The sequence below is a fragment of the Taeniopygia guttata genome, chromosome 2, assembly GCF_048771995.1.
Source record: "Taeniopygia guttata chromosome 2, bTaeGut7.mat, whole genome shotgun sequence".
Lineage (NCBI taxonomy): Eukaryota > Metazoa > Chordata > Aves > Passeriformes > Estrildidae > Taeniopygia > Taeniopygia guttata.
The window spans coordinates 19,281,453-19,306,226 of NC_133026.1; the positions used below are offsets into that span (position 1 = coordinate 19,281,453).

The 24,774-nt window shown below is 36.8% G+C and overlaps 1 long non-coding RNA gene across 1 annotated transcript; it reads right to left on the reverse strand.

Moving 5' to 3' along the window:
• Positions 1-559: 559 nt before the first annotated feature.
• Positions 560-12,558, reverse strand: LOC140682597 (uncharacterized). Its single transcript, XR_012054481.1, has 3 exons — positions 10,904-12,558; positions 9,287-9,542; positions 560-5,091 (listed from the first exon to the last, which is right to left on the reverse strand). It is a non-coding gene; the product is annotated as an uncharacterized lncRNA (long non-coding RNA).
• Positions 12,559-24,774: the final 12,216 nt, after the last annotated feature.

Genomic DNA, 24,774 nt, shown 5'->3' on the forward strand with positions numbered 1-24,774 from the left:
AACTGTTTAATCTGTTTTGACAAAAACCTGATTAAATAATGGAACAAGAGAGAAAATGTACGTTTGGTGAATTTTTATTAAGCTGAGTATACGGTCTAGTGGATCCCTAGTCTAGTAAAACCCCTCCATCTGCTTTTCTCTGCATAGATGTAATTCTTGATCAGAGACTGTGATGATCTTTCAGTTCAGAGGCCTACAGGGCTTCTAGGAGAGAGTGGAAAAATATAGCATGTCTCCTTGGTAGAGAGAAATGCATTTGAGGTTAATACTTCAGAAGCATCCTTGGATTCAGAGGGCTCAAATGTGATGGTTGGTCATTTTTTCTTCCTTTATGTCTGAGGTCTTCTGAAGTGACTGATGAACGTTGATAATCTGCTATGCGCTTTTGCCAGGTAATTTTTGAGTATTTGTATCTGTTTCCCTTGTCCAGATTAACTGAATAAAACATACTGATTTTTTCTGTAAACCCTTTTCCAGCTTTGCCACAAGAACAAGTGTATATTTTAGTGCTGTAAATACTTTTCCATTCATCACTTCATCTGACAGCATGGAAATATAATTTCCTTTTCACGTTTGTAATTTTTATTGATCCATGAGTACTGATAATAGTAATCTCTGCACAGATTATTGTAATTCCCTACCCCTAATTAATATATTGTTCAAACAAGTGGTATATATGTTTCTACCTGTTAATTTATTTGAATTAAAAGAAGACATTTATTGTTCAAATATCTAGTCTGACATCTTTCTATGATTTTCCCCCCCATTGATTCATCTCCGGTATGTATTTTGAATGATACAACTTGAAAGCTTTTATTTGAAAGGCATGTGTTAAGAAAACTTTCCAGACTGTTCACAAGACTCTCTGGCAGTATTGTGATGTCTGTAGCAAACTCCTACAATTCATAAACACAAATAACATTATTTTTAGGTGACAGTGCAATGCAGTAACTTGGATTCTTGACACAGTCAGTGGGGTTTTTTTCACACTTCACCACCATGATTCTACAGTTAGAAATTGCAATTAAAATGTGCAATTGAAATTGCAGTTAGAAAGTGGAATTATTCCATAAAGAGATGCCATAAAGAATTATTCCATAAAGAAAAAAATTCACCTGATCTTTCTTATCACTATTTCTTCAGTCTTAGCAGAAAAGAAACTTTTACAAGAGTTTCATCCCAGCACATTTAAAGGGAACTCCTTTATGAACAGAAATGGGAGTAGCAACAAGGCTGTACAACACTCTCTGCATAAAAATTGCCTACATTTTTTTAAAAAAGTTGAAGACAGGAAATTTTTATAATCAAAAGTGGCAGTAAGGAACAAAATTCTTACTATTAATAGAAATTCTTTCCATGTTTCTTTCTTGGATTTGGCAATGGAGATGAAAGTTTCCTTGCACTCTGCTGTGTTTATGGCAGAGATGGGAGTTCTGTTTTAACTGACATTGTCCAATTCCCTATTATGAGACAGTTAACAAGTGGTTAGAAATTTTGCCAAAACATTATGCAATTAGGTTGATATATTCATGTCAGATATCTGCATGAGCCAAAACTGTGTCAAACAGCAGGGCTGAGAAAGTACATTGTTTTCCTCATTGCCTGTGGAGGGCTTTAGCTGGATAGTCAAAAATGAACAGGAATTTAAATATATTCTTTGTTAGTACTTCCATACCTTCATAAGGGAAGTAAGAAGAGGGTTAAACTTCTGCTACCGATTGTCCACTTGTCCTCCACAGCCCTGATCTAATGAAGATTATGTTGATTTTGATTTTATTGATATAAATACTAGATTTCTGTACTTCAGCCAGTAACCTGATAATATGGTCTGGCACTTTACAGAAACATGAATTCCTTTAGAACAGAAAAAAGATTTTTCTTGCCTAAATTTTTTTTTGTCATCAATAATCTATAATTTCTTAAATGTAAATTAATTAAAATAAACCACAATAACGAAAAGCCATTCTGGTTCTATAAAAATTACTGCAGTAGCTTTAGGAATATACTAAATGGACGACTTATTGAAGGGATCCTGCATTTGAAAGGTGGATACTTTTTTGTCCAATGATTGTAACTGATCTTGTCATCAAGTTATCTTGGAGAGGCTGCCTGTGCAGTGAGGCTTCATCTCTGGGTATGACAATAGAAAGAAGGGAAAGAATGTCAGTAACACAGCCAGGGGGTCAGTGTCACAGCTCAGGGACTTTGGCTCAGTAGGCTTTCAGTGAGCTAAGACTGTGAGCTTGTAGGAAGTTAAACATGTTTACAACAACCCTACTGACACCTTGCAACCTAAAACAGAGGCTAGGAGTCAAAGAATAAAGTAGGTATTGCTTTATTAAGTAATACCTACAGAGTAAAAGAATAAAGTAGGTGTATGAATATAAAAAAGGAAAATATTTTAAAAAGTGCAAAAAGGCCCCAGAATGTAGACATAAAGCTGAGAAAGGCTGGGAAATTTCAAAACCTTCTCATGGGAAGCTAAGAAAATAAGAACCAAGTGAAGACATTTGTATTTATCATAAGGAACAAGAAAGAACAAGAACTTATTGATAGTTTGAGATGTGAAAAGTCCTAGATATATGCTTTGCAAAGATAGAAAAAGTTTTGATCTTATATAATGAATTATTGTGTATTGTTTGAGGTTTATAGAAGTCCCTTTGTTAGTGTTAAACCCACTTGGGTCCTTCTCTTATTGGTTAGAGTATAATGACTTTGCACCTTTTCTTTTATGCTATTGAGAATATGTAAAAAAAAGCAGCATAAAATGCCATCTTGTCTTTAATCTGGATTTGCATAGATGTTTGTTTCTCTGTGTCTCTTGCTTTTTGCTTATATGATACAGACAGATCCTAAATCTGCAACCAGTCAGGGTCCCATCCCATTTTGTGAGACGCAGACCCATCTGTCAGAAGTAGGTATTTATTAGAAGGCCTCAATGGACACACCTTGGGCAGGACAAGAGCCCAGCCAGGTCTACACCCAGAATGGATGTAGCCTTGGATGCAGATGGATGACCCAAAATGGTCACAAAATGGACAACTGGTCATGGGGTCCCAGTTTTACCAGTTCTGGTCCATTAGCATGTTGGAGTTAATTGTCCAATTATAGCTTTAGTTAATGAAATCCCATCCTTCTTGTTTTTCTCTCTTCAATCTATGTTGTTTATGTTATTGGGCCTGAAATTTAGGTTGGTTGTCCTTGGTCCTAAGCTAGGAAAGGAATTGCTTTGTCTAGCTACTCTGTGAAGAGAGTTTACCATCCCTTAATATGAAGCTCAGAACTACACACTAAAGCAACACGGAATCTGAAAAACATAAAAGCTAAAACCTAAGGCATCACTATAAAAAAATCTGTCCAAACTAATTTTTTTTCTCCAAAAAATACTCTTCTTACAACAAAAAAGAAAATCCTAAAGTAAAATGCCTTTTGGATTTTTTTCATTGAACTAGCTCTAGAATATGAAATTACAATATGAAGGTTGGATTCAAGATGATGCAATCTTGAGGAATACCAATTTATTTTTTAGGGGATAGAATTAACCTTAAATATTGAAAAATATTTAAGACACTATGGGTGCTCTTCTGGTGTGCAGAACCCAATTAGCACTGATCAGAAAGATATCTACTGGTTTAGACCCTTTAGATCCACAAAATGAATGAATTGGTGCCATTTTTGCTGAATGGGTTTCACAAAATTAATATTAAGAAAATGTATTGCCTTCAGTATGATCGATGTTGTGGCACAAAGAAAGGATGAGAAATGCATGGGGTAATTTGCTTTCACTTGCAGAAAAAACAGCTGCATTGAAAATCTATCAGGAGAAAATTAAAGTAAGGCTGAAATAAGCAGTCACATTATTCTTCAGTAGCAATACTGAAACAAAAAGTGAAGGCTTTGAAAATTTGAAATGCTAATGAGCAATAGAAAAGAATGCCAGTTTAATTTAATTTTGATACTGTATACAAAATGATGTTCTATCTCAGTAGAATAGACCATGTGACAATATTTCTCTTTCTATTTGTATCGCAAGATTGTTTCCTTTCACTTTACAGAAGAGTGCTGTTTTGTTACACCTTAGTAACCATCCTTACTGAGATGAAAACATTGATCTCTATCCTGTTCCATGTATATTTTAATAAATTTCATAGGTTTTACTTTCAGGTCTTAATTACTTTCATATTCTGTATACAAGAAGGGGGGAAATCTGAACACACTGCCTTAGTAATTCTACTGCATAAATCTGCTACCATGGAAGATCTAAATAGATTGCATTTTTAATTTTCCATGAAGCAAAGATGAAAAATAAGTATGAAAATAACTAAGTATGAAAATGATTTTTAAGTATTTGGAGACTAATATTAAAAAAAATTAGAGGCTTTCATTTCTCATGAAAAGGCAGTGATGGCTGTTTTCAGTATGAAAATGAATAGCAAATTGTTCTTCTGTAAGTTTAATTATTTTTATTTAAAATTATATAAATTAACAGGCTTCATCAAGCACATGGCAGTCTGCCTGTTACCATGCTAAAGAAAATGGATATTTAAATATGAGAGCACAGAGCTGAATTTCTGAAAGAAATAGGGACCAGATCCAGTTAACCTGATGAACTGGATCTGCAGAGAGCAGGGTGTGAGAAGACTGAGGCTGTCATTTCTGTAAATGAAAACTACATGCTGTTCCGAGGCTCCCTGTTACAACACTTAGGAGAACACAGGTACCTCAGAAGGAGATGCAAACCCTTCATCCTGTTTGGATGGGAAGCTGCTGAAATCTGAGCAGAAGTGCTTGAAGCCATAGGAAATGGAAACACTGCTCTCAGGCATGTTTCTGCAATGTCTTCTCCTTCCCCAGTATGGATGCCTCTCGCCCCTTTGAATCCAAAAGCCAGATGTCCACTTGAAGACAGGAATCTATAATCTTTCTTCCAAAGGAGAAAGTTCTCCTTACAGAAGGGAAGATTAGTTATTTCAACAGCTGTATATTTATTCTAGCTATGCATCTTAGAGCAGTTGATCCATCAGGCAGTGGAGATTCAAACTCACATCTCCCCTCCCAGGCTCCTTTGGCAGGCGAGGACACTTCAACACTCTTTAGGAGATAGAAAGACAGAAAGAGAAAATTACTTCAGACCTGTTAACTAACGTGTACCACCCTCATATCAGACAATAATGTAGAAGTTTTCAGGCTGTTTTCTGACATGAATCCCTCATTGTAAACATCTGGGTGTGTGTGCTGTCAGATGGGAGGATATTTGCAGGAGAGAATCTTTATAGACAAACCAAGGAACCATCCAGTTCCTCAGTGATTGCCATAATGACTAATTAGCTGCACAGAATAACAAGTTACAAGCTGTAGGGAACCACCTCCAATGGAATAGCAGACACGGCTAGTTTGAGTTCAGAAAATAGCATTTTGAGCCTAAAAGTTCCTATTTTTCATGGGTTTTTTTTTTCATTACAGAGAGACTGGTAAGCTTTGGGATTGGATCATGGTGATTCTGATACAAATACTAGATAATACTATAGAGATTTCGTCAAGAAAATGTTATTATATAAAATGTGATTATAAAAAAGGACTAGATTAGGCTGTAAAGTGGGCAAGTATAGAATTTATGTTATGTCTTCTTCACAAATTATCAATTAATTCCTACACATATCTGTATTAACACACAAGCCAGCCCACTTAATTCACTGTCTTCTGTGTTCTTTAAACAGTATTCTCCAAGTTTCTGGATGTACTGACAATATGAAATGTAAGGACAAATAAGGAGAAACTGTATGAAATTGTCTTTCAAATTTGCTACAAACAACATTGCAGTTTTGATCTCTTCTTTGTATCACAACGTTCCTAATGCTCCAAATAATTATCCTCAGAATTATCTTCACATGAATGTGTTGTCCCATTGACATGAATAAGAGAGCTTACGCCCAGACAATTAAGCACAGGTAGGATAAGTGCAAAACCAGTGTTCTATATAATTAAGTGGGCTTGCCTTTGATCCCTTGATAATATTGATGATTATTAATTCACATACAAGAGACCTGGTACAGCACAACAGCAAAACTGCAGAACAAGTCTCTCTTTCATTGGTGTTGTGGCATTTATCTGTGCCATTTTTAACTGAATATTTTTACGTGGTCTGAAATATTCTACTATTTCATATTCTCTGGTTTTCTAGCCTTATAGTATTGTAAATGATAGCAATGGATTTCCTTTATTCTGCTTTTGTTTGTGTATGAACTGAAAATCTTGCACTTCAAGTCCCTCAAGTGGTACAGCAGAAACTTAGGAAAAACTCCTAGAAAATAGTTAGATAATGTAATTCTCAGTAACCAAATAATAGAAATTCTTGTCCCCTGCAAATCATATAAGGTGTCTGCATAAAACAGATCAGAATTTATAGTAAAACTTCCCTGGACTCGAGAGGACAGTATGAAGCTGTGTCAGGGGATACCTGTCACGATCCGCTTATAGCGGGGTGTCGTGATGGTTCGTTAGCCGATCCCAAAGTGCAAAAGACAAACAGCAGGGGACTATCAGTTTAATCACAACAGATGCACCTTTATTAAGGGCCAAAATACAATAAATGCGATAGTGGGGTCAGAAAAGAAATAAAAAGGAGAGAGAGAGAGAGAGAGAAGGGGGGATGGGAATAGCTACCAACACAGGCGAGGTCCTCAATGGTCCGGACGATGGGGATCCATCTTGTTGAGTTGAGGAGAGTCTCCAAAGTCCTACCTAACCCAGGGGTCCAGTTATAGTCCACAGAGGAAAAAAGGGGGAACATGCAGAACAATGAGAGTCCATTGAAATTGCTGTGGGGGGAACAGGTGAATCTACAGAAAATCATCCAGGTTGAACAAACACAATGAAGAATAAGTCCATTGAAGTTACTGGAGAAGAACAGATCATGTCATTCCCCCCCCCCCCCCCCACTCTCTGTGGTAGGGGTCTCAGTCTCAGTCCTTGGGGAGAGGGTTCTTGATCTCCGTCTGTCACGGTGGTAGGGAGGCAGATGAGGGGTCTTCAGTGAGAGACCACCGGAGTCACCCCAACAGTTCATTCGGCTTAAAGGTGGAGAGTGAAGCAGCTCTGTGCTGGGTCCACGCTGGGTCTTCGCCAAGTCCTTGCCAACTTCTTGCCAAGTTCTTGCCGGGCCTCATTCGGAACGGAACGTAACGGTACAGCGGCTGCACCTGCACTGTTGCCTTCTCCAAGCCAGAACTGCAGTGGGGGAAGGGAGTTCCTTCTCGTGGCAATCGGCAGGCAAATGAGTGAGGATCTTCAGATGGCCTCTTACAATACCACAGAATATTAGGAAAATATTCTTCACCCAGAGGGTGGTTGGGCAAGGGAATTGGCTCCTCATGAGGTGGTCAGAGCCCCAAGCCTTCCAAAGTAGAAGTGTTTGTAAAATGCTGGCAGGTACATGGTGTGATGCTTTGGGCTGTCCTATGCAGGGCCAAGAGTTGGACTTTGATGATCCTTGTAGATCTCTTCCAGCTCAAGGCATTCTATGATTCTATGAGAGAGCCCTTTTTTCTAATTTTCCTATATGCATTGACTGCTCAATATTTGAAGCTGCTGATCTAGATGTGTAGTGCCAATTGGCAAAGACCTCAGCTGAACCAATTTGTAATTAGGCTGAAAAGAAACAGTCCTGCCTTTTGCAGGGGAGTTGAAAATCTTTCCCAAAGTTACCATGTGTCAGAAGACATTCAAATGTGTCTTTAACTTGAGGCATCCAGCAGAGAGGTGAGAGCTGAATTTCAAGACTTCTTGTATCCATTTTATTTTTTGAGTTGAGCAGTGATTTGTTTATGAATCAGGGAAATTTCATCAGTGATTTTGTGTGAATCAAGTGACATTTGGGGAGTCATCACACAACAGAGATCATTTGATCCCAAAGTCTAACTAATATGGCACAGTTCAAATCTATAGAACTCAATTATTTTACCCTCTATTTTTGGTATTGTAAGTTTGTGTCTAGGAGCTTTTTTGGGACAGGGCTAATTGGTAGTAGTTGAAAGTACAGCAGGGACTATGGTGAGGATGATAAGATAGTGGCTATAATATTCCTTTGACACAGTTTTTTTACTATAGAACACAAAAAGAGAAAGAGTTTCTCTTGGGTTTCTATTGAAAAGAAACCCAAACCTTCAGTTGAACACCACCTCATGGGCAAATTTCTTTGTTCTTGTCTAAATTCTAATCTGATCCATGATATATTCCTACAACAGAATGGTAGGTAGACAGAATTTGTGGATTAGGCTGACTAGTATAATTCTTAACCACCCCTTTTTCTGCTCAGCAAGAAAGTTTCTAAACATCTTGTGCAGTGAGTTCTCTTGTAGTTGTGCAAGTCCTGTGTCACTGTACTTGACTGGCATTTAATGGTTTGGTGGAGTGTGTCCTAAATGCTGAATTTCTAAAATAAAGCAGTTCTTTAATTCCTGGAGCTCTTAATTTTCTCCCTCAGTCAAACACTATATCTACCCTTGACCATTTCCAGTCTTATCCTCCAACAAACATGATGCATTTCCAGCTGCAAACACAGTCCTATTCCCTCACCCCATCTTGCAGAATTTAGCAATATACTGAAATCCACAGCTAATTCTGTCCATAGCATTACCCTAATCCTGGCCATATATTTTCTCTGGTTAGTATTCTAACTGTTGTGTAAATTTCCCAGTCCAATTTATTTAATCAACCTGTTGGACAGCTTGTTACGAAGCCTTGTAGACCTTGCTGTCTGAAGAAGTATAAAGAGATTTTTATCCAGATTCAAGGAACTTGTTATGCCAGAGGTGAAATTAATATATTAAGTTAGACTGAGGTCACAGTGATGGTTATTTAATGTGATTTAATGCTTAAATTTAGGGTTACCTTAATCTTGCAATGTGGGGATAAGAAAATATCAGACACTTGCTGGTGTCTCTTTAATGCTTGTTTAATCTAGGAAGACTGATGATCAGTCAGGATAGCTGTGTAAAAGATGAGTGGTAGAGGAGGTGTTTGGATGAGGACTGTAGAACTTTATTAATTCCTAAATTCTTTGACTCTGATGACATAAGGAAAAGGGCTGTTGCTGCCAGAAACTTAAGATCTCATTGTACTGGTGAGATTGGAAAATCCTACATAACTAAAATGCAATGCTTACAGAAATACATGAGCAGAATTATTCTGTTTAACTTCAGATAATGATATTTTTGTAATGATTAAGACCAGGTTTAGCATTGGCGAGAGAGTCAAGATTCAGAAAAACAGCATCTGAGGAACTTACACTTTTCTGCAGAGGTCACCAAGCTAAGGCAAGTGTGGTAGAGACAGAGGCCAGGTTGTACAGCAAACTGCAGGTTGATAATGAAAATATGAGAATGGAGAATATTTCTTTCCTGTTCAAGGACTCCCCTCTTTCTGAAGTTGTCTGTTTTTTTCCTGATTGCATTTTAGCAGTGGAGTTCTGTCACTTCAAGAGGGAAAACTTCCACACAAAGATTTTCTCTTTCAAAGTCAGCTGAACTTTAACAGATTTACTCCTAAGGTGGAAAGAAGCAAATAATGGCAGTGTAAGTTGTTCTGCTGTAAGACTGTATTCCATTTCAGTGGGAACTGGAGGCACTGAATTGCAGGAGGTCTTGCAGGATCAGTAGTTTAATATCTGTAAATGGGTTAGAAGTGAACCAGGTAAAGTGTATCCTGTTCATCAGGGGAATTTCAGCAACACTGAGCACTCCTAGGATGAGAATTGTGTTTTTACAGAAGAAAGTCAGTCCCATTGCTGAACCATTTTGCACAAGGCCAGGCAAGACTTTCCTGAGAGCAAGAATCCTGCAACAAAGAAAATGGAAAATGTTTCTTATCTTTTTCCTGCCTCTCAAGGAATGAAATATTGTTTGCTGGGTAAATGACATGTCAGAGACATTAGTGTATGAAAACTGTATAAGAAGGAAAGTACAGAAATGAAACTTGGCAAAGGTCTTTGGCCTGATCCAGTTGTTTGCTTAAAAGAAAGATTGCCAGAGTAGTATGAGATCGTGTCTTTTGACTGAAAACTCCACGATGCACAAATTGCTCATACAGATTTACTATTTAAATGCTTATTTATAAGCAAATAGTTGATAATACATTCAAAGAGAGATTAACAATTTAATTGTTAATGCATGGTTTGGTATGTTTTATATTTTGAAAGAACCTGTTTCACATGAGGTACTGAATGTATGAAATGGGAGTTAAACTGTCAGTCTTCCAAGCCATATAATTCTGAAGTGTGGAAAGGCTAATCTGATATGCACTCCAGTTATTTTTAATGTGAGCATTACAAATCTCTCAGAGGGAAGTCATTATACAATATTTATGCAAAACTATGTGAATACTCTGTTATCCCCCTGCAAGCTTTGCTTCCTCTTAGTGGACATTATGTGGTGACAATAACCAGGCAGCATTCACTTGTGGAATTTGCAGAGAGATTATGTAGTCCCTAAATTGAGTGGACCTCAGGCAAGGCTTGGATGCTGCTAGGGAAATAAAGCAAAAAATGTGCTTTCTCTTTTGTTCCCTCAGTAGTTGTTTAATATAAAATGCATTACTTTTGGTATTTAAATAAATTAACTGACAGCGGTAGGAGATCAGTTTTTTAACATTCAGCAAGGTATTTGATATTTGCAAACATAAAGGTCTTAGTAAAATATCCATTAAAAATCTGAAAAAATGAATGAGGTTCTTTGCAATCCGGGTTAAACAAGGTTCATGGGGGAGATGTAAAATCTTTTACTACACCTACTGATATAATTAGAAAAACCAGACAACTTTAAATACATGAAAACCTTTCAGCCTTTGAAATAAGAGGCATCAACCTTCAAAACTCTGTACTAGTGAAGAATAATTGCTCAGAACTCACCTAGAGACTGAGACAAAAGCTGATTAGTACCAAAAGTGTTAGATGCTCCAAGGGAATATCACAAGGGAAGAGCCCAGGTGGAGCTGAGAGGGGAAGAAGAAGGAAATTATTTTTGATGATAACTTTGATTAGTTAGAAGCTTAAAGGTGGAGGGGGGAAAGTAAATCACAGATTGACAGAAAAGCAGAATATTTTTTTCAGTTTTGATTTTTAATACTCAGGGCAGCTATAAATTTGAACTTCCATAGGGCACAATTGCACTGTAATACAGTTACCCTTTTCCTGTGCAACAATATATGCAATGTGTATATAGCAAAAGAGGCATTTTTAAAAAATCAGAAAAAGCTGTAATCTTTGATGGAGTCAAGGAAACAAGCTAAGCACATGTCATATTATGTACTCCCAGAGGCTATGGCCTTTTGGCATAGGCTTCTCTACAGCCTAGGGGAATCAATGACACAGAGGATCACCAGGTTAAAAAAATATTTGTCCATCAATTTTATTAAAAAGCTGTGCATGGGATGCATGCCAGATAGATTTTAGCTTTCCCTAGAGTCACTGAAGAGAAGTTTTGAAAAGTGTGGATAATGTCTAAAGGAGTTAGGGACACTTGAAAAGATTTTTTTTTCTCCTCTGGGTAACTCATCAGTGACCATTTGTATCAGACCCCTGATAAATATGCCATGCACAAGAATTATTTTTTTGAACAAGTCTAAAATTCCAGTGGAGTAGAGTTTTTCTCACTTTCTACCTTCCTTTCTCAGCATAATGTATGTGAGAATCAGATCAGATTTATGTGAGAAAAAAAATAGTCCTATAAGTATGAAATTTAAAAGTGGTCTCTGTTTCCATCCAGAAGAATTTTCACCTGAACAGAACTCCTGAACTGTTCTTTGTGTCAGGAGGTAAAGAAATGTAGCTCAGAATGCTAGGTCAAAAAGGTACAATGGCTAGATGGGGGTTATTTTTTATTTTGTGTATTGGCATTCGTGTAGACACTAAAAGAGAATTTTGCTGCCCACCCCCTTCCCATTTTATTTTTTCCTGTCTTCAAATTAAAGAAATTTTGGCTTGTATGTATCTGTCATTGTCTATTGTACTACCACAACACTGGCACTTTTATATGTACTCAAGAAAAGGGTGAAGATGTTGTTTCATGTGGACATGGAAGTGGGTTCAGCAGAAATCCGTGTGTTTAAAGAAAGAAAGGATCAGTCCTGAGGGACTGGCTCAGGAAGACAGGATTTAAGCCTTAATCATGTCCACATTCTTCTCCTACAGAACTAATATTTTTTTCTGACGTATTGAAGTTAGTTTTCAGGAGAAAGAAGCAATAGCTGAGAACTGTCTGAATTGTAAGCTCAGCTGAATAACTCTCTAGCAATGGAATGCTAAATACAGATGGAGTGGTGATATAGTGGGCTGGGGGAGCTGCCCAGACTGTTTGTTTTTCCGAGTATTTGATTTTGTGAATAGCAATAAAGCCTTTTTCATTGACCTCTGAAGGATTAATTTCTTAATTTAGCACTCAGAGGCAAAGAAGTCTAGAGAAAAAAAAAATATTGGATATGCATATAATGAATTGCAGTGTTTATAGTTTGTACAAGGCAAAAACCCCATAATCTGCTGATTGCAGTTGAATTTGAGAAGGGCTAATTCATGAGCTTTGACATCCCAATTATTTTGTTATTAATACATTCTGCATCCACCCTGTGCTACTGCTTTAGCATCACTTCAATGGGTCTGCTAAACAACACTAAAGACAGACAATGGGAAAAACCATATAATTGCATTTTCCTGAGGAGAATGTGGAAAATTTAATGAGACTTTTATTTGATTTAAGGTAGCTGCTTTTCAAAGCAGAAATGCAGGATGTTGTTACATTATGCTGACAAAGGAAGGTATAAAGTAAGAAAAACTCTACTGCACTAAGATTTTAGACTTGTTCAAAAAAATAATTTTTGTGCTTGGCATATTTATCAGTGGTCTGATACAAATGGCTTAATATTTCTTAAAAGTGTTGTTTATAAATTGTTCTTTTTCTTATTCTCTCTGTTGGATTGATTAAGCTACAAAGATAATTATCCAAGTCACAATGTCCTATAATTAAAGAATGTAAGAAGGGAAACAAATACAAAGGAATACAGATGATTACCTGAAAGTGCGTTTCTAGGAGTAAGTTCTTCCTGATTACATTGGAATTAGTACAGAAATACAACAACTTCAGTGTGACATATAGACTGTGTAATATGATAACTCCAGAGCAGTTTTTTATAGAGAGATTAAAACAGCCAAGGCAGTTAAAACCAGATAGGAGTTAAGATGACACAACTGCCTGGATTTGCATATGGGGGGCAGTCAAAGAGAATACCTAATTCTCTTATGTGAAACTAAAAGCCCTTTTGGTGATGTGATTCAGCCCATCTGTCTGTGTCCTGCTTGACACCTGATGCTCCAGGCCCTGGAATTCTGCTCTGTGGAATTAGAATGTACCCGGAGCAGAACTGCAACACATGACCCTCCTCTAAGAGATCTGCAATCCCTGTAGGCAGGGTTTTTCCAATCCTGAATATGACCTTACTGAATCTAGGTATTGTTTTCTCTGGTAGACAAACCTACAAAGAGAAAAGATGATTTTTAAATCACCCCTAGCTCACCCTATATCACTATCTGGCACATGAAGAAATAAATGGGCAAAACCACATTTTACACCTAACAGCAACACTGGAGGCCATGGAGATCCAGCTTTTTCCCTCTGAAATGACCAAATGGTGTAAGATATAAAACTTCAACAACAAATTATTTAATTTTTAGTACTGCTGATACTTCCCCTTGGTAGCATTAAAGATGCACTATTTGTAGACATTTCTATTCTGAGCAGCTCAGAGTTCAATGTATACACACAAACTAGCCAAGTGGTAATAAGCTAGAGTCCTTGCTTTTATTCTCTTAATAATATTCCTAAGGAATTTCGTGGCATATTTTTAAGTTGTTATAAACAATGAAATCAAGTGCTTACTTTATTTTAAGGATGTTTTCTTATTGCATACAATGGTTACACAGTTTTTCTGGGGTAGTTCTCAAGAAGATTGGATTTTTCTTCCATAGTTAATGTAAAATTAGGATAATTTATTCATAGTGGGGAAAGAATGTTCATATGGACAAATATTTTCATTAACAGCTAAAAGGTAGACTTGATAAAGACCATTGTAATGTGTTTAGTGAACACTTCAACAGATACTTGGGGTTTATTTTTGTTGTGGCAAATAAAAAACCTCCTTCTTGGGGATCTTTGTTAATATTTTTAAGGCAAAGGTAGATAACCCAGTTTAGTAGAAGGAAAGAACTTTTTTGTTTCTGGACATAATAATGTAGTAGGAATTGAATCATTAATATCAACATTCATGCATTTACTGCCAGCCTATTCTGCCTGTGAGTGACTGCAATAACCTCTTTTCTGGCATTTATGTGCATTTTATATCAGAAGGACATTTTAGAATTCATTTGACTTCTTCAGGAGCTGGAGACAGAGAAAGTAATTTTCATAGCTTTTTGAAAAACAGCCTTTTCCTGCAGCTGCTCAACTTAGAAATGCTTCTTAAGTTGATAACAGTTTTAGTCCTAGTCCGAAAAAAAGCCTGGAGCCTTACAATTAGCCAGAATTAATGCTAAATAGAAAACATAGTGGAAAAGTGTAATTTACAGATATTTTCTAGTCATCAAATCATAACATTTTCTTGAAATAGATATAATTATTAGTTGTGAGCTTCTGTGGCATTTTAAAATAAGTAGAATGATGATTATTTTCTTGCTACATGGAAATTAGCTATTATTAAACACAAGAAATTATTATTTTTTCAGATATCAATTTTAAAAACCACAGGACAAAATATTATTAAGTTGTATCAATTTTGATAAGTGCCACCCAAATTAAAAAAAAAATATATGGAATGACTCTTGCAGCACAGAACTTCCAATCAATAGCAGAAGATATATTGATAGAGATTATGTTAAATACTCGTAAAATGCCTTGCAGTTTAGCCAGCCCAGTGGCAGCACACTCTCTTTTTAGCCAACTGAAGTAGCCCGTGTTCTCCATTGATGGCAGAACCCTTGGGAGGACACTCTTGCTGTGCAGCCCAGAAACCCCACCCTGTGCTGGGACCGATGCACCCACAGGTGGGAGGGGACAGGTGGAAGCTGGCACCGGAGCTACCCCAACACATGGAGCTGTGGGGGCTGGACATTGCCTGGTGTTTCTTGGGCCAGGATGTGGTTCCCTCCCTGCTTTATGCTTCCATTCTCCTAGCACTTGAGAAAACTAAACCTTTTCTAAAATGAGAGGATTTCTTCCAGGATTCGGTTAACTGCATTCTGGTTAAGTTTAGCATATTTTTGACATACGGTGCAGCCATTTAAAAATCTTGCTATAGATAATTATTAGAAATAGTTATGTCTCTGATGTCAATTTTCCCCTGAGTACTGAATTGTCTTCTCCAATAAATAGAAGATCTTGACTTTAGAAAGACTGAGATATATTGAGTTGGGTTTTATTCTGACTCTCCATTTCTCTTAAGAAATATACCTGGAGATACTTAACTAAAGAACAGCACTGGAGGACAAAATGCTTTAACTGAGGAGAACTTAAGAAAACTTTTAATTAGTTTTATTAGTTATCAACCCTGTTAAATGCAGTTTAGAAGATGAAATAAAATGCTGTCTGTTAATGTTCAAATGAAAGCATGGAATCTGTTAGAAGACAGACTTGCAAAGCATTAGTCACAGTGGATAAGAGAATGTTTTTTACATTTAAAAAAATAATTAAAAAAATAAGTTGCCCAGATTATTTTCAAAGTAATTCATAGCCAGACCCAAATGTACTTTTTCATCATTAAAATGAAGGAATATAGTTTTATGGAAATGAATTTTTAAAAGCAATTGAATATACATTTGTACAAAATAAGTTTCCTCTGTGGATTATATTGTTAATTATGAGCCTCAAAACAGCTAGATATAAAAGTTCCTTAAGAAACTAATGATTTATGATACACTTGGTAAATAGCAGGTCTACAATCACCCAAAGAAAAAGACATTTTCTGGGAAAACTTTGCATTTGTTAGGTAGATTGAGACATGCAGCCTTAAGCCCATGAACTTGCCTGATATTCTCCAGATACCAGTTCTTTAAACAGGTTTGTACTGTAGGAAATTTTCCTGATGGTAAAAGCTGTATGTCAGTCTAGAAATACTCCGATAAAGTGCAATTTTTCTGAAAGTCAATGGCAAAGCTTCTACTGGCCGTCAAATGTCCTGGATTTTAACAAAGTTTAATTAATAACTCCCATTTTCTTCATAAAGCATCACCACCAAATATGTATGAGGAGTGGGAATTTTAGTAGGAAACAAAGAATGTGAAGTTGTGTCTCCAGGAGACTGAAAGACAGTCACTCAAAACTTCAGTATGATTGGGCAGAAAACCACAACATACTTCAAGCCATGCAAAAATTGCAATTTTCTATGTATGTTCTTCTTGAGAGATGGGGTGGAATGGTTGGTGGAGAGACAACTGTATTTTTACTTCTTATTTAATGGAATTATGATCTGCACATTGTGCATATTCTGTTCTTTGCTAGAGAACCAATTAGAACCAATTTTCAGACTCCTGTTGAGCTATGTACAGTAGAAAAATAACTTTCTCCTTTGTTAATTTATTGTAAAAGAAGGTCTTTATTATGTAAAGAGTAGGCAGAAAAAAAGCCCTGAAGCACAAATAAATTAAGAATCAACAATTTAACAGTTGCATCTTGTTCCCTAAACTGATGGTTTTCTGTCAGTTGCAGTTCTCTTCATGCAGGAATTTTTTAATTTTGTAAATGTAGTTCAGAGATGGCTACTGCCAATATGCTGGCAGCAATGGGAGTTTGAGGTACTGAGTATTTCCATGTCTTGAGATCTATTTGGAGAAAACTCTTGCAGAAAAACCCTTCATTATGTACCATGCTATCTTTTACCAAGACTCACTGACTGAGATTAATAAGGAAATCGAGATTGACAGCATTTGCTACCAGCAGACTTTGCCAGCTTCTAGTGTCTGGAATAGAAAATCAATCTGAGAATTGGAAAGAGAAAATGAAGCAATTAATGGGTAAATTGATTCCAACTGATCTGCTTGGAAAAGTGGCTATCTCTTCTCGGACCTGGGAAGAGCTATGTTGTTGCAGCTCACAGTTTACATTGTTGGACGTGTCTATTTGTTATATTTATAGGTAAAGAAAGTATATAAATCTGATATGAAAAAAGAAGAAAGTAATTCTATTATATTTTTCTTTTTTTTTTTTTTGCTTTTTTATACATAGTAAGTGCAAGAAATTTCAACTTAGTGCTGCAAAAATGCCCATGTACTTGCCCCAAAAATAAGATTGCTGTGGTTTTATTCTGCACTGATATGGAAACCCACAGAAACACCATACAATCAACCTGAGAAGGGACAACTCAAAATCAAATATTTTTTTGAAATACATAATATGACTATTTGAGATCTAATTGGGTGTATTTAATCTTGGTGCTCCTCTAATAGTAAGTGTTTATTTTCTGTACTGAACTGTTGTTTCAATAAATAAATAAGCTTGAGAATTTCCTGCAGCTTCTCTGTAGAATTAAAAATTCTTTTATGTTAGTTCACAATGTGTCTCAACTAAAAATTCCTTTGGGAAAAGAAAAGAATATCAAGTCCAAACTGTCTAGAGTCCATAATTAAGTCTATCAGAGTCTGATGAAGCTTCAATAATGCTAATTGTCCCCAATGGCGCGTATGAGTTACGACACTGCTGAATCTATTTGTTCACAAAACCATGCCACTTAATCTGTAGAAAAAGGTTAACAAGAACACTTTGTGGTTGAAAGTTAATTCTTTAGCCTTCCGTGTCATAGTCCTCCATGCTATATATAAAAGTCTGCTGCATTTGGCAATGATAGTTTTAGAAGCGAAAGTGTAAAAATAATGGCTATAATAATAATATATTTCATATTGTGGTTAGTTATGAGTTTGCAATGGGCATTTCACTGAGCCTGCTTATAGCAGAACAGCCTTTCAAATATGTTACAAAAGGTGTGTTGATTTTTGTGGATTTTTAAAAGATTTAGGATATGGAAGATCATTGTTATTATATCTGTAATGCTGTAAGAATGACTGCCCTTTATGTGTTATAATAATCCTGCAGTAACTGCTAAACCCATTGAGAAAAGCTTTTATGTAAATACATGCATATGTATTTTTCCCTCTTTTCCCATACTTTTTATTTTCTCAGAGATCAGGAATTGTGGTGATCATTCCAGCTGATGCTGTCCTTGTTAGTATAAGTCTGCATTTACCATGAGGGCATAGGAATACTGTTCTTGTCAATTCTGGGTTGAGTTTGGTGCAGATAAGGAGTGGTGTAAATTACAGGAATGCCCAATTATGAGAAGGTAAGAGTCTGTCATGCCTGTGAGTGTCCTGTTCATGTGATAAATAGATGTCCACAGTTGTCTGTGCAGCATCCTGAGCATGTGAAGTATGGATAGAGATGGTGCTCCAGGCTGGGGTGCCCATACTGGTACCTAAGAAAGCAATCCATACGTGTGCAGCCTTTGGAGTAAATGCCCTAGATGACAATAAAAGGATCTGGAACATAGCCTGGAGATGGGAGAAATCACATTGTATACATTGAAGATATATCTGATGAGAAAATTTTTCTTTTGCCAAGGGTTGTGTTTTTATGTGCCTTTTCAAGTCTGGAAATGAGAACTTGTAAGAGATGCCATTTTATTTTCCTGTGGATTATTTTTAAGCAAGATCATTTGTAGAGCCTCTTTACTGTGTGCCCTCTGCAAACTGTTCTGTTTGTCTGTCTGTGAGAATGTGATAAATGTCAGCAGAGAAGCAAAGTAAGTGAAGAAAAGTAGGAAAGCAAAAAATCCCTTAGAGGTTCCTTAAGCCAAGTTTCCTAACAAAGGCAATACATTAGGAAAAGAATGTATATATTACATATTTGGGTAAATGTCTTTAAATTAAAAACTAAAAGAGGTCTGATGACATATAAATTCTCTTTACAAACTGGAATTGATCAATAAATGGAATTATTTTCTTCTATTGTTGATGGGTCCCGAATGGAGTGTTCCTCACTGAAATAAGCTGAATATGGGCATGAAAGTTTATTATACCCAGAGATGCATAACGTCATCCTAGTGTGCAAGGTCCTGAGAGACTGCTATCGGAAGCTGTTTTAATGAATTTTCTCATTTGTATTCCCACATTGTCTTTCATCCAGCAAAAGGGACCTGTTCCAGTTTCAAGCAGGTGATGGAGGGTGCAGGATTGGAGTGTCTCAACTTGGTTAACATGATTTTCACCTGGTTTAGGGAATACCTAAGGTTGATAGTTGTCTGTCTGAAGTTCAAATGGTAAAAGACATTTTCACAAGGGAAAAATATATCCAGATTTAATTTTGAAAGGTGAACAATTGTGGCAGATCAAGAAAATGAACTGACACTACAAATGCTGATGACTCTTTTCAAAACCCATCTGTCGGAATAGGCCAGGTAATTTGTGATGCTGAACTCAACCCCATCTGCCTTGGGATTAAGGTGGGAGCAAACCCATAGCCATCCACACACCCACCTTTTCGTGCATGAACAATGGGTTTAGGTGCCTGGCTCCCTTCAGTCCCGTTTCATACCCTCTACAGAGGGTGATGATGACCTTTGCTTCAGCACGTGCATGGTAAGTCTGAGACATTGCACAGTGATGAACTCACTGTCTAGCCACTGTACAGCTCTTATGCATATATTTCAGTCTCAGAAATCCCAGACAGAAATATGAGGCCCCAGGGATGTAAATCACCATTTTCTCATTGAATCCTAGGACTGATGAATCTCAGGTTGGCTTCGAGCCTGTACAAGAACAATGGAGATATTTGTTCTATGGTTTTAAAGAAATCTTTAATATTTTCAGATTGTGGAGAATACAGGTGTGGAAAAGATATGAGCAAAGGAGCTGAAGAGATAATAAATTTTTATATTTGCATATATTTTTTGTTCTTATTTCTTGAAACTATTTGCCATATTTTAGCATGGAGTTCGTCTTAAATGTTGAACTGCTAGTACTTCTAGGTAGGCAGTCCTTTTCCTGTCTCAGTTTGGTTTGGTAAATCAGGACACATCTTTTTATTTCATCTCCAAATTAAAAGTCTTCTTGATGAAGTCTTTTCAAGCTGAAAAATACCCATCCCACACTGGCATGATTCCAAATGCAGTGCCTTTCAGCCTGCAAAAAACCCAGCAATTCCTTTCCATCTTAGAACGCTTCACCTTTATTCACATGCTCAGTGCAGTCTTATGCTGACTGAAGATGGATGAAAGTGGCTCATGTTGGTCTGCTTTGTTTGCTGTGAAACAGCTGTACTGCCAACAGCTTGTTTTTCTAAACATCATCTTTTTTTTTTTCCCTTGTGACTCTGTATTTTCCATTTTAAGGAAATATTTTTGTTTATTATTCAGAAGCTTCAGAACTGAATATAAAACTATAGGTTTACTTCCAAGAATGTAATCAAAATATATGCTGTAATAAATTTTATCTTTCATACTTCTCAAAGAAATAGCTCATACCATTATTCAAGACCAAAGGAAAGAACCATTAGTGGAATTTCACTAGAAGTTTTATTCCACATAGAAGAAATGGGGGGGAAAAACCAAATGAAGATCAATACCCAGGATGCTCTCCCTTCCATCACAGCATCACTCACCATCTCTGCCTGTGGGTGATATTTGCCTAATGATTATTAGGATCATATGAGTTCTGTTTCAGAGTGAAGCAGAAGAGAGCTGAGTGCTAGCATGGAAGTGAATGATAGTGGGAAAAGTATTAACAACTTGAAAGTTACGGATCAAAAAACTGTGGTTAGGTGCCATCTTCTGCTTTACCCAAATAGGCACTACTGCTCTGCAGCTGAGGAAACCTGCATGGGAGTCCTCTCCACCAGAAAATGGTCATTAGGAAAAAGTAAGAAGAAGTGAAGTTTTTAATCTCAGCTCATTTGAATATGTTGCTCATGATGATTGTGTACAGCTACTATAGCTCTTTTCCTTCTATATTACCAGCTTTAGAAACATACTTGAAACATCTTAGCAGTTGCAAATCAAAGATTAATTTTTCTTGAAATGCTTTTTTTTTTTCATGAAAGTTGTCATGTACTCCTAAAGAGGTGATTTTTCTTGGAACTGGGAAAACAGGTACTCAGGTTGATGCAGATCATCTACTTGCTTAGCCGCTCGTGTTCAGGACTTGAATGGCTGCCCACAGAACCGAGACCAACAAGATGGAACATGTAGAAAGGGAAGAGGAGCCCAGGCCAGCAGACAGGCCGTGCTGCCCCACTCATAAAATCAGCTGGCTGTGACTTCCAGCCACTTGCCTTAATCAAGTTATGAGACTGGTTTTTCTACATGCAATGGGCTGGCTGAGCAACTTTCTTAGTAATTTAAAGCAGAGGTAACTAAGGTTTAAAGCTATGGGGAAAGAGAATTGGCCTCTGTGCTGTTTAGAAGGTGTCACAGCCACCTGTAGCTATAAAATGATATTTTTTTTTTTACTCTTGGTGCTCAGCCCTAGCCACTGTGCTTTCTACTGGTTGTGTGACCCTCCAGAGTTCCTGGAGAGAGTAGGTTGGAACTAGTTGATCTTCCAACCCATACCACTCTATAATTCTATAATGTTCTGTGTTTAGTTAAGATTCACAATGTCACTTCCCATTGCAAGGTTTTGTTTTCAGTTTCAGTTATGCTTCTGTAAGTCTACATAGAGTCAGGTTTGCATTATATGTTGAAAAATTAATCAAAGTCAACCTAATCCTTTTGGAAAACAAACAAACAAACAAAAAAAAAGATGGGTAGAAAATACAGTTTGTTTATAGTAAAGGTATTTAAATGGCAGACATTTATTTGTCTCCTTCAAGGTAGAAACTGGAGGACTGGTTCATGCTTTTCTTTTGTTGCCAGATGAAGCTGCTTAAATGGACAAAATCTGAGTATTTAAATTTCAAACTTTCAGTAGAAATATTTGCCACAAGTGAGAAAAGAAGATCGATGTCTCTCAACCAGCAAGCTAGTCATTAATTTACTGCAAGTCTTTTTTACAAGATGAATTCATCCACCCACAAAGGCCAGAAAATAAATTTTAAAAAATGAAACAACATCCAGTGTTAGTAAGGTGCTTTTTTGTTGTTTTTTTTTTTATTTCCAACCCCCTCCAAAAAAACTAGTGGGTCAGACTTGGTTTTGTTTCGGAATGATTGTATAGTTCTGGTTATTAGGAAAAAAAAAAAAAAAAGCAAGCAAGCATAGAAGCTTGAAAACCTCTGGATCACAGTAATATTCACAGTATTTATTCTTAGGGTGCTCCTCATCCTGTGCACAGCACAAGATGGACATCCCTTGGAAGATGTGGGTGGAAGCTTGTACTTAAATACAGAATTGCATCCGAGGACTGAATCACAGCATGCAAACACAAATGTGCCGTGACAAGCCATACGTTTCAATTCTTGATTTCTTCATTACAAACAACTAGGAGAGTTAGTGAAACCCAAGTATACTCTTACATATTGTCTCTCACTCTACTCAATATCCGTTTTTAGGGTGTATGTTAAATTCCTCTGGAAAATACAGTGTAAGCCACTGCCATTTTCCCACCTCATTTTCCATATATGATTTTCCATTAGTACACTAATAGTGCATGCACAGATGACTCTGCTGCACTCATGCTCCTCTTTATTTTTTATTCTCAGCTTGAAATTAGTAAAGTTTAAAATATTCTTCCTGTCAGATTAGGTTTATTATGTACTCATAAGACACATTAAAACAGTTAAGCATTTTTAAAATATTCCTTATACATATCTCAACATAACAGTGAATTTAATAACATTAGGTTTGGGCAGGAAGGACTATATAACAGGAAATAATTTGTATTTCATGAATCCAGGTATCAAACAAATAATATATACAGCTCAATTTCCCTAGTTCAGATATGACAATTTTGTAGAAATAAGAAATTAGAAAACTAGAAATGTCCTCTTCTCTGATTTTAATATATTTTACTGATATGAAATTTGATCACATTGGATTGTTGTTTAGGAAGTGAGAAAAGAAAGATAAAGAACTACAGTTTACAGATAAGTAAGAGAAGCAAGCAAGCTATTCAGCATAGGAATACTTTGTCTCCTTAATGGATTTCTGCTGATTGTACAACTTCATCTGAAGAACATTAATGAAGGAGCAATGTGATACATATGTCTGGTGAGACTCAGGCAATGTAACAAATTACTTTACAGGTGACATTTTGTGGCTTTTAAAGAATATTTTTTGTTTGTTATTGCCTTAAGCTTGTTCAATATGCTCTGTTTACATTTGACTTTCTTTTCTCATGTGTCTCCTATAATAGGGCTTCTTTCAAATAGAATGTAGTAAAGATGCCAAAGCTTATAATAAAAGAGGGTTTAGAAACTAAGTTTTAATCCAAGGCAGACAGGTCCTCACTTTTTCCTGCACTGAATACCAAATGCTTCCTGCTTATTTCAGGATATAGGAATCACAGGTAATTTTTCCTTTGCCACAGGGTAATTACAATTTTGTGCTTTATCTTCCTAAACTGGTGGATTGGGAGGGCAGTTTGACTAGAAGCACTGGAAATCACACAACTGGAGGGTGGCATCATTGTGACAGGACTGGACAACTGACCATCACTAAATTTATAACATTTGCAAGCAGCTTTATGTGGGTCTCAGATTCGGTCAAAGAAAGAAACTGAGAGTTTCTAGCCAGGCAAAAAGCCTGGGAAAGAGCTGGGAAAGAATGTAAATAATTCTTTATCTCTCTTGTTTTTCACATTGTTCATAGTTAAGTTCTATCACTGTGCGTCAAGCACTTTGCACCAATGCTGTAGCTTGTTTTCATTTCAGAACCAATGGATTTGGCCTTTGCGAAGCTCTGTATAAAAGAGCAGTGTATTTTGAATAAATCGGAGTTTTACTCTCAGCAGCCTTCTGAGCCTGAGTCTCTTCATTCCCGTCCTGCCTCGACAGCGACAGCTTTACTTTTGAATTTTTTTTTTTTTTTCTGTTACCCCTTAAAACCAAGTCTTTCCAGCCAATTTCCATTGCTTTTCAGTCCTTCTCCTGTTCCTTGTACTGGTGTACCCTGCAGAATGAGGCAAAGTTCAGTCAGACATGCAGGGTTGGTGCCTGACAAGTCTTCATCAGGCACAACACAGGGCTTCCCCTTTGCTCTGTGGGAGTCAGAGGGTGATGAAATGGGGGTGAATTCCTTGCAGCACTTCTTCCCAGAAAAACCATGCCAGAAAGTTATGTGTAATCCCTAATGTGATAGAAAGGGTCTTCTCATTCATGAAACTTTTCCCAGCTTTGTTCCAGGAAGCATTGTATGGTACAGCTCTAGACAGAGCTCATTTCAGCAGCCTGTAATATATTTACACTCAAACATCTTGCCTGCAACCTTACACCTCTACTCCACTGAGCACATTTCCGCCTGCAGGAAAACCTGTGGAATTTTGTTTGCAATTTGTCGGTGGGGAAATTGCACGAGAGTCAAACATTTCTCACTTCGTGGTTTTGATTAAAACTGTTATCCTGCTGTCTGCTGTGAAGGGTTTTTAAGTGAAGTGTTTACCATTAGAGCCTCTCCATGTAAATTATTTACTTTTGACAGTGATAGCTAGTGGGGAACATTTTTTTGTGGGATACAGATTTATAATTACACTGTTTGTTTAAGGATTAAACCTTTTTTTTGACGGCTTACAGAGAGTGTGTTTTTGGTTTTGAAACT